Raw genomic sequence first — 11,822 nt, forward strand, 5'->3', positions numbered from 1 at the left:
TCGAGGCCTAAATATGGCAGTTTGTGCAAGAGGCTGTAGTGTGACATATTGACAAAAACTTTTGATAAATCAATAAAAGAACTGATACCAGATTTTCTGTATTTCTAATATAAGTGTGGTTCAGACACACCAGAAAACAGCTCAAAGTTAATTTATTGCAGTAAAATTCCACACAAGTGCTTTCACCCTAGTTGGGGTGTACTGCTGGATGAGATTATTAACTGACGGGCAGTTATTAGGTTTGTAGATACTGTGTGTGGTGAGGAGTTGAGAATATACTAGGTATTGTGGTAGTTGTAGCCATTGCAGTTGTTGTAGGGCCAATGCTGAGTTTTGTAAGGGAGGTTTGCAGTGTATTTTTCAGTTTGTTGCAGCACTGCTCCAGCGAGCTTGATTGGGAAGCTTATATGTTAGTAAATATGGAAGATACATAGACTAGTGTGGCAAGGAGGAATCTTAAGGTGATATTCTTCCTGGCAGGGTCTGATAGGTAAGACTTGGCCCTGCATAGGCAGCTCAGCTGTTGGCATTTTTTTAGCAATGTGTTGAATGTGACAGTCAAATTTCATGTGATCACCTATGTACACCCCCAGTAATTTTGTATATGGCACAAGTTTAATGTCCATGTTTTTGGCTGAGGTTATGGAAAATGTTAATTTTTGTCGTTGAGAAGTGTTTTATAGTGAAGACCACTAATTTGTTTTTACCAGGGTTGAGCTGGAGTCTAAAGTCCTTTTTAGTAAGGATTCAATTCAGGTGAAGGATTTCTGGGTAAGGTGTTGCAGTTTAGTTAGGTACTTTGTAGAGCAGGTCAGGGTGGAACCACTGGCACTTTGTAGAATGGTGGCTTATTTGCTTCCATTATGGAGGTCATTTATGAATATATTAAACAGTATAGGGTTGAGAATGGATCCTTGGGGGACACCTGCAGACACAGGAAGAAAGGAGGAAAACTTATTTTTGCCGGTTTACTGCTTGGGATCTTTTGCTACCAGGTGAGAGTTGGGTTATTGAGGCCTAAATATGGCAGTTTGTGCAAGAGTTTGTAGTCTGACATATTGACAAAAACTTTTGATAGACAAGAAAAGAACCGATACCAGGTTTTTCTGTATTTATGTCTACATTAACTGTATTGATGAAACTGAGTAATGTGCTGGTGGTGGTGTTATGATAGGATGGAAACCATGGTACATGAAGGAGAAAAGTGAATTGCTAGTGATATGGGTGAATAGCTGTGAATGTATGAATTTCTTGAGAACTTGGATAAGGGGAAAGCATGGCTATGTGTTTATTATTGGTGAGTTCAGTGGAGTTGCCACCTTTATGCACAGGCAAGTTTTTTTTCCAGAGAAGTGGGATGTAGAATTCTTGGATGGAGTGATTAATTAAGACTGAAACTGGGTACACTAATGCCTTGCTGCCATTTTGATACATTCAACTAGCAATTTGTCATGTGCAAGGGTGGAAGGCTTTAGTCTCAATAAGTGTCTTTTGATGATGACTGTATGGATTGGTTGAAGTGAAATGGAGAGGGGTGTTTGTTGAGTTGTGACAGGTTGTGCTGTAATGAGGTTGTAGCTATTGTGTAGAGAGGAAACATGTTGCTTGAAATGGGAGATAAAATGATCTGCAAATACTTTATCACTTAATTTTGTGAGTTTTATTGTATTTCTGGATAATCACAGAGTGGGACTGGCTTTTACTATATTAGGTCTAAGTAAGGCAAGATCATCTAAGATGTTTAAGAAAATTATGTTGAATTGTGATACAGCTTATGTAGAGAAAATTGTTTTCAGATGTTCCAGTTCCATAGTTTTAAGTTGGAGATGAGAATCTTTATAGACGTGTCAGGTTGTGCACTAAGGTGAAACATTATGGTTTCTGAATACTGGATTGTTTTCTAATGAGAAAAGTGGGAAGGTGATCACTTAGTGTGGGAGGGTAGCTGAGGAACTTATTTTGTATGGAGAGGATGATAGGTATGTATCTCAGAGACTACCCCGTCTATGGAACAAGCTCCCCATCCATGTGAAGCAGAGTTCCTCCCTAATCCAATTCAAGTGCAACTTGGACAATTGGATGGGAAACCGGAAATTCATCCCTAGTGTGGCACCTATCTCTCTGATGCAAACAGGTAACCTGTAAATGGTTCATCTCCCAGGCCTATGCTTACGATTATCAAGGGTATCAGAACTCGTCAGAGATTTGGGATGCATGGCTAGGCTTAAAAAGGCCCTTGTGGTGATTAGCCAAGTAAACACCTATGAACCTATGAACCTATGAAGGAGATACGTATCCAACCTATGAGGGGTCCTTTATTGCTGCTTTGGTTATACTATGTAGATGTGGAGAATAGTTGGGTAAGGCCATACAGTTGTACGACAGTAGCAGGACTTTCAGAGTTAACTGAGAGCCAGTCAATACTGAGATCACCAAGAATTATACTTTCCTGTGAGATGTTAGATGAAGCCCAACAGAAATATTCCCCTGCAGTGTTTATGTTATTGTCGTGTGTGTTTTTGAGTGTGGGAGATTATTAGGACTTCAACATTGTTAAATAGAGGGGGTCTTGCGGAGGAATGGTGTGAGCTGCATGGAATTTTTTTGATGCTAGCTATGCCGCTCACTTTTTTATGTGCTTTGTCTAGTCAAATAATGCTACAACCCCGGTGGCAAATTCATTCAGCTTTAACATCCTGCTTCTACCATGTCTCATTTGCTACAACAATGTGGGGGAGAGTTGGGTCATCCAGTCATAAATGTCTGGGAGCTTGTTATAGATACATCTAAGGTTTATATGAAAAATGTGCAAGACTGAGAAATGGGAGTGTTGGGGTTTGGGTGTTGCATGTATATTTTGGATTGGGTCTGTTGGACCTGGGTTAGGATGGAGATGACCACTATGCATTGTGGAAGAGCCATTTAATTTGGGGTTTGAGTTTCAGCCCTAGTTTTTTAAGCAAGGGGTTATGATAGTTCATAGGAGATTACTAGGCTAATGGCTCAAGAGCCCTTAGAAGCCTAGCCAGTTTTACCCAGATCTAACTAATTTTCTTTCCCTTGGAAAGGATAACATGGGTCAGGAGGTGGGGTTTTGACAATTTTTAAAGACTGCCTCTGTCCATATGGGAGATGGGCACCACCCTAGTAGTGAATTTGCACTTTCCCATACATTGGTCCAGATTGTACTTGAAGATGGTCGGGGAAGGGCTCTGCTTTACTTGAATAGGAAGACTGTTCCAGAGGAGGGGCAATCTATGGGGCACATATCCATCTCTCCAGCATGATATATTCATGTCAGAGATCAGGTTTAGATCTTAGGAGTGGGTAAACCTTGTGCAGTTAGTTTTGTGAATATGCAACATTTCCATCGGGGCTAGGTCAGAGACTGCCTTGTAGGTCAGGCACAGATCCCCCCTCGGTAGTTGATGATAGGGCTTTTAACTGGTCTTCATATGACATACCAATTATAACCTGTATTTTTTTGGTGAGAAACCTCTGAGGACACTCCAGTTGTTGCAGGTGCCTGGCGAGGTACATGCCAAAAGGTCCATTGTACTCAATTGTTGATTTGATGAGGGCCAAATATAGTGGCACTGTGACATCCTTAGATCTGGATGCATTGCCCTTACTTATATGTTGAGCCACATAGAAGGATTTCCTCACCACTGTGGACACATGGTGATCAGATTACTATCTATCTGAGTACCTGGATGTCTCACCACTGGGTGCACTCCTAGGGTGGTGCTATAAATGTTGTAATTTGTAGGAGTATTTGATTTCCCAAAGGGTATTATTATGAACTTCTTTGCATTTAGTTTGAGCCATGCCTCTGACATCAGTCATTAGACTGTCAAACCTTTCTGTAGAATATCAATATAATTTGGGGAGTCAATGATTGCCCCCAACTTGCAGTCATCAGCAACCATGGCCAGCCAAAGGACATTTACACTTGCTTTGACATCTGAGAAGTATATTTCAAACAGGAAGGGGCCCAGCACTGAGCCCTGTGGCTGTGGTATTCCACTGGTGACTGGTCTTTTGCTAGATGTGACTACCCCCCACTCTAACAACATGTGTCCTATCCGTGAGCCATTTGCATATCCTTCTGGTGATGTAGAGGTTTATACCCAATTTTGTGAGTTTATCAATAATACCAGAATAGATATTGTGTCAAATGTCTTGGCCAGGTCAAGGTGGGTGGTATGCATTGTCTTACCCTCATCCTTGGCCTTAGTGACCTTGTCAAAGAAGTCCACCAGACTAAGAAGGCAGGACCTGACCATGATGAAGTTGAAGTAAGTTGGGTCTAGAGTGTGGATATTTCCTATGTTATTAAGCAGGCCCATGATTATCCTTTTCATAGCCTTGCATATAAGGTTAGTTAGACTTATGTGTCAGTAGTTTCTGGGGTCATTTGTTGGTTCCCCTTGTGCAGAAGGGTGACTGTTGCTGTCCTCCACTCTACTGAGACAAAGCCTGTCTGGAGACTGGTTATACAGAGATCTGAGTGGGTCTGCTTGGTCATGCTTCAAGCTATTTAATAGGCACCCTGGGATTCCATCAGGCCTCACTGATGCTGTGTTTCTAGCTTTAGAGAGCGCAGTGATGACCTGTACTTTTGTGATAACAGGTGAAGGAATGGTAGGGGGATTTCATGGGGAATGACTGGAGGTGATGAGGGGGGTGAAATATGAGCTGAAATTATTAGTCAGCAGGTTTGCTATTTCTTCTGGCTGAGTAGTGCCATCTACAGCCAGCTCAGCACATTGTTGAGCATTTCCCTTAAAATTTTTGACATAACTACAAAATGCTTTGTGGTTATCCTTTGCTTGGGAGGCTATTTTAGTTTTATATTTAGCTTTTCAAGACTTGACTAGTTCCCTTGACAGTAGAGTCTGTGTTTAAGAAAGTGTATAACTGCAGTGGAGATTAGGGAAAAGGCTACAGAGGTATGAACGTGAGTCAGATTTGTTTGTAGATTACACTGGATTGGAGATGATAGGTGATTGTTAAAGTTATGAAGGTGATGGTGGTAGAAAGTTATGTGAGTCATGATTATTAGTGGGGAGTAGAAAAAGACTTGTGGAAGTAAAATGTTAGGATTATGACAGAAAAATGAGGGGAAGGAAATGGTGTGATGAGAAGTGAAAGGGGATGGGAGCCACAACCACAATGAACTGGTGCTATTGTTAAGGGAGATATATAAATGCAGTATAAGGTGTAAGAGAAGATTGAATGAAGGGATTAATCAGAGAGGGGGATGGATTTTAAACATATTTTCCACTGAGTTATGGGGTGGGTAACAAAGTCTTCCAGCCATTTGAATCTTGCAAATATAGTAATTGTAGTCAGATGCTGCAGAATAGGTGGTACAATGTCACTTAACCTACACCACAGTATGTTAGTGGTTGTGACCTGTGCTTTGGGTGGTACATTCAGGTGAGCAATAAGCCATAGTGAAAAGAGCCTTTCCCATTGCTTTTTTTTTTGCTTAGTTGATATCATGCTTCCAGGGATTTTTGTCTGTAGTTGTCAAACAATGGGAAGGGCATAAGGGTAATGGAGGATTATGGATAAACAGAGAAGTTACAAGTTACGGTGTAGCTTTTTATCAGAATACATCATCATCAGGAGGTTAAAATGGTGAGCCAGGTAAGAGGATAACACTGAAGTAGTTAAAACCAAAAGAGTTAGAGATATAACAGCTTTAAATGACAGAAATACATTATTCCCAGCTTCCCTATACTCTTGCCTGCCTTTATTGTCTGTGGACACAATGGACACCAGTGCTAGTATTAGAGTCACAAAGGAGAGTGAATAAAATCAGACAGCGAAGCAGAACTAGGACTGAGTTGTTCAAAGGAGGCAGAGTACAACAGCTGGTATTAGGAAAACTGATAAGGAGAAATAAAAGTGATTCTGAAAGGGAGGGGAGACTGATTTTAGGCAAATATTGCCAGTGGGTTAAGTGGGGGTGTAATGAATTCTTCCAGATGTTTGACCCTTATAAATATAACAATCGCAGTTAGGTGCTGCAAAATAGGTAGTACAAAATCAGTTAACATACTCTACAGTAGTTTATTAGTTGTTCCTGTGCTTTGAGTGGTACACTCAAGTGAGAAGTAAGACAGAATGAAAACAGCAGCTCCCATTGCTTTTGTTATATTCTTGTCAATATGCTTCAAGGGATGTTTGCCTGAGGTCAGCAGATAAAGGGGGAGGGCATAAAGGCAATTTCAGTAGCACAGTGGTCATGATCTGTGCCTTGGGTGGGATTCTTAGGTCAGTAGTATGTTGGAGTGAAAGGAGCCTTTCCCATTGCTTTCTTTAGTTGATATTATTCTTCAGGGGAGTTTTGCCTGTAGTCAGCAAACAATGGGGAAAGGCATAAGGGCCCTTGTAAGATGGATGCAGTAGGCTGGAAGAAACTGTTCACCGGCACCATATTACAAATACTAGACACTTCATTCAAACTGGGGATGGGTCCCTCTTGTGACTATGGTGTTGTAGCATTCCCACTTTTTGGTTTGTATTCGTCTTTTCCTAAAGATGACGTTTATGATAAACTTTGCAAGGTGAGAAGAAATACTTTTATGGGCTATGATGAAATCCCAGGCTACCTTTATTAACTTAAAACAAGCCTTATTAGATATAGTATGCTATCTGTATACTACAACTTTAGTAAAGTTGTATGATTATGCATGGAAAAAGGCAGAAGTTACGCTTTTACATAACAGTAGTAAAGCTGGTCCTGTTGACTATAGACAAGTTCAAAACACGAAAAAAGACCACAAATGACTAAAGTGAAAGGAACACTATAAGAGCCGGCAAAAAATAAAAAGTTAGTGATATTTATTTAGGATAAACACTTTCGGCTAGGACGTTGCCTCGCATTCTTCAGACAAACAGATAAAACCATCAACGAACTTCCTTTTATCTAATTAAACTTATTACACCATTTAACGTGGGTAATATGTTACCCTGGCAACATAGTAGCAACAACCCACCAACAATAAACTGTTAAAAACAAATGGTGCTACATTTATTTCTTATTAAAACACAAGAAAGAACAAAAATAAAAAGTATGAGATTTAAAATTTAAAAGTTACAGATTAAACATCCTACAATTTATAATACGCTAAACCTTTTTAAGTTGAAATTATGTTAAATAGGTTCTCAGATAGACATGAAAAACATTGCTTATATACCCAAACTGTAATCAAATCAAACTACAAAAAGACATACCCCCGGATTCATGAAGCTCGGTGCAAGGCTGGTGTAAGGCCTGCGCCGGTCGTGCGGCGTATAAATGGTGTAGTAGCGCCATATGCATATTAATGAAGGTGCGCCACTACCACATCCACGTGCATAGGACACGTGCGCGAGTGCATGGGGCGTTACTAAGCTGCACCCGGAGGCGTGTCAATGTCGGCTGACGATGAGCAACCTAAACTGCTGAATATTATAGCCTGCCTGCAATAGTAATCGCACCTATCAGTGTCCGTGGATAATGAAACGTATGCAAAGCATGCAAGACAGTTCCCGGCCACACAAAATGGAGAACCAAACAGAAATGCACGCAACACAATATGAGTTTCCGTCCATGGAACAAATGATATTTAAAATCGTGTGTCCGTAATGTACTGCACTGTCAAAAGTTATACCCAGTGGAAATGAAGCGCATCATGTCAGCGCGCCGCCAATACACACGTCTAGCCCCATGGGCATGGTCACCAGCAGTCCCACAGTGGTAGTGATAGTACACAGCTGGGCAGTTGTGGCTATATAACAACTGTAAAGAAACCTGACAGTCCAAATTGTATACCAAACACACACAAACATATGTATATTAAAATGTGCTATACACATGAACAGGAACGTAACCGTCTCATACACATAGGATGCTATATGCAGAACCGGGATATCCAAAAGCAGAACCCATGCATGCAAATGCAATACGCAACAACCCCTGTATAGCACATAACCCGCACCCATGTCCGAATGTCCACCAAATCCAGCTACCAGCCTTGCGCAGCCGTACACCTACACATAGCGAGTATTCCCCATATGTAGTAGGAAGTATCGTCCTAGGCAGTGTCAGGATTGCAAATATGTATCCCACGTTTGTAAACATCCCATCACAGTTACATAAATCCAAATGCCCATGCGTTCATGTTTCGGCAAAATGTGTGTACATCCCGCATGGGATAAGTAACCTGTTGAAACCTCAGAGTTGTTTACATGCCACGGTGTCCAGTACTGTACACATCTGGACAAAACATGTATGTGTAGTCACGGTACTGTTCAGTTTCTACACAGACATGCAAAACATAACTACGCAGGATGGAACAGCTGTCCATGCAGGTCACCCCACTAGGGTTGCCACCTGTTCAGATGGCCAAGGTGGGACATCCCTTGTAGAAATGTGAGAATTTGCAGGATAAAACATACCCCCTGCCAGTGCAAAGGACAGAATTACACTTGTATGCCAAGATAAAAGCTTATTCCATAGCATTTGAATAGCTTATGCTATCCCAAATAATAGTTATGTGTACCAGATACAAAATACCTGTATCATGCAACTAGTAAAGAAAATAAGAAATATATTATTGTCTTAAATTCACAGGACATTTGCCATGTCTTAGGTGTCGTCACAGGACACAACTGTCCAAAGTGGGTCCTCCCCTCGCAAAGAGGAACAAGTGGTAATCCTACTCCCCACTGAATTATCGACAGTATATAGTCAACTCAATCACATACCGACACCACCCCTCAACCTATTACAGCAACAAAATCTGGACAAAGCCTAAAAGGATGGGTGGACAAATAGTGACAGATGTAATTACTGCTCTCACAAACTTCGAAAGTTCACAGAATAATAGTATGTACATAAGCATGAAAAGTTGTGAAGGATGTGGGGTAGACCCCAGTATTACAGAGGTCCGTACATTTATACTGTAACAAACCGTCACATATGTTGACTGGTACTACTGCATACCTGTAGTTAATTCATAGTTAAGTCATGTGCAAAATAATAACCCTCGTAAGAATGAATACAGGGAATAGTCAAATGTGAATGGGAACACCACTCACCGTGGATTATGTATTGTAACCACCCCCACCCATATTATGTATTGCCAACATCATAAGCTGCTGACAGGTGCCCAAACACCTGTGTCTGTAAACACAGATTAAATGTTTAAAAAGGACAAAATCTGTCCATGTGCTTTGTCTGACATTTGAACACGGTCAGGGCAGTTCCGTTCACCAGGCGGACAAGCCTAAACCCAGATCACCACATGAACACCCTGACAATTAAAGACCTGTATGTGTCAGGACTATAAGCCTTTGGGTTCTGAATATCCCTGCAGTGATTAAATATGCAGCTTGGGTCCAGAGTAGTAGGGAAAAGGGAATGTGTAACATGTAGTACCGCATTTTTCCCAGCAGGAGAATGGATGCCTGTGACGTAAGTGAAGCGGTGAGGCATATGTTAATGTAGCTATGTACTATGGGTATGCATATAAATGAGTCAGAACACCAAATGTATAGTGGTTACAGCATCCGGCCAACGTGAATGCAGTCCCGGTTGAACTACGACTACAGCACATATAATGTGAAAGTGTAATGAATGTGTCTGTGCTGTACAGACAGTTAAATATGTAAAGGTGAACGTGTGTTTCGCATAAGTCCGTTACAGATAATATACTGGTACTGTCACAAGTAATAAAGCCCATGTAAGCACAAAGACTTAGTAAACATATGTAACCCACAATAAGGAAATGCAAGTGTGCCTGTGCGTGTGTGATCCGCTCACAGCATAGTAAATGAATGCTGTTTCCCCCACGTTAGTTATACATGGCTCAAACCTGTTAACCTCGTAAAGTATGAAACCGGACAAAGGCATGCAAACTACCGGTACAAATAGGGACAAACCCCAGATATGTGCCAGAACAAACATAGAAAGTGGATAGAATAATGGGTGTGTCAGTAGCATGGATTCTCTGAAGGGTATGCAGTCGTAACCTGAACTGCTTGCCAGAATTCCCCACCGTAAGTCTCAAATGAAATGCCACTACATTGCCAGATAGACACAGGTTTATGTAAAACACACCGAAGATAGAGGCAACCAGCTGTACACTCTGCGACAATCTGTACAGTGCAAAGGTATGGTATGGATATAGATATATGTGTATACACATAATCCACAGACGTAAACCAAAGCAAGTTATGAAATGAGGATTGTACATGTATATATGTATACACAACAGACTTATGTCCCGTAGATATGACATATGTACATAAATAGGCCACGTTATAGCTAATATGGGTAGACAAACAGACATGCACGAAAGGTGAATAAACCACTGCATTCCAAACCATTGGCCAGAAAGTGACAGTCCAGCAAGTTCTACACTTTAAACATGCAGATAGGTGTCCATTGCAGGACTCCAAAAATTGATCCATACGTAGTGTCAACCGACACTGACGCAAAATAAGTGACCTCAGCAAATACAAAATAGCTGTACATGCAACAGTATCAGGTGCAAGGGTGATGACACATGTGTCGATAGAATGTATGACGGACGAACTGATATCCGGAGAGTGGGGAGTGCATATAAGTGTCTTCACACTTCAGTACCGCACACATTAAACATGTGTAATGGGTACTGTAGAGGGTTGTCAGGTATGGGAATCATGGGTATGCAGAAATGGGCCTGGGTGTTGTTTGGCAGAGATTTCGTAGGCCCGCCCCGTGGGAGTGATGTGGGTATAGCACACGCCTATATTCTCAATAATGGGGCAAACCATCCACTGGATATTGCGGAAACCATTTTGGCAATATGTAGGGCCCTATATCAGTGTCATGTAGGTGATTATCATGGATGGACATGCGTACGACCAAGATGGTACCCATAACTGGCAAACTGTCAGAATAACACAGCTGCACTAAGGCATAGTACATGAAATACAAATAGGGACTATATTAGATATACCCCAGACAAAGTCAGAACGTTGTGAGAATACTGGCGTAGCCATGAATACGGATGTTATGAGTGTTACTAATCATGTAATGGAAATGTCAGTCACTATTATCTACCGCACAGTTCGTAATGCCTTGCCAGCAATTTACCAGAAAGGCACATCACTATGACAAATGTAACAAGGGCAAAGGTCAAATGTCAGGGCGTTTACCCATAATGTGTACAGGTTTGGGGTATGAAGGTAACCTGTCCAAAATACATGTACAGAACTAGTGATACTAGGTGGACAGGTGAGAAGAAAGACATCAGGACAAATGAGAAAACATGTGCAAGTCATACGCATGTACTCCGACAAATGTGAATGACAACGTATGCCCTGTGAATGTCAATGTGGAAGGTTAATAGACACAAAAGTAATGTGTCCCACAGGGTATCATGCAGTGTCACCGTAACAATGTCCAGTCCCCCATACTCGTACGTGAGCTCTGCCACTGACGGAAAGCGCAAATACCGGCGCACACATACGGTACATGATAGACCAATTAGTGTGGATAGCAGCTGTTGGACTGTGTGAGGAATACAACTGTCTGGGTAGGTGTGTCCTGCAATATAAATGTAATGGCATGTGGCCTGTGATACCGCCATACAGTGTGTGTATTAGTGTCAGAAAGTTGATATTTTGTATCAGACACATACTCCGCAACTGTACAGATTTACGCAGAATGTGCAGAGTTCTGCCTCATATGTTTGGTGTGTTCCACGTAACAACAGTAACATTCCGGCACTTTCATGATAACCGAAGACATGAAATAATGACAAACATGTGATTAAGAC

Source organism: Protopterus annectens, chromosome 2.part0, assembly GCF_019279795.1.
Source record: "Protopterus annectens isolate FY-2018-M chromosome 2.part0, PAN1.0, whole genome shotgun sequence".
NCBI classification, from domain to species: Eukaryota; Metazoa; Chordata; order Ceratodontiformes; family Protopteridae; genus Protopterus; species Protopterus annectens.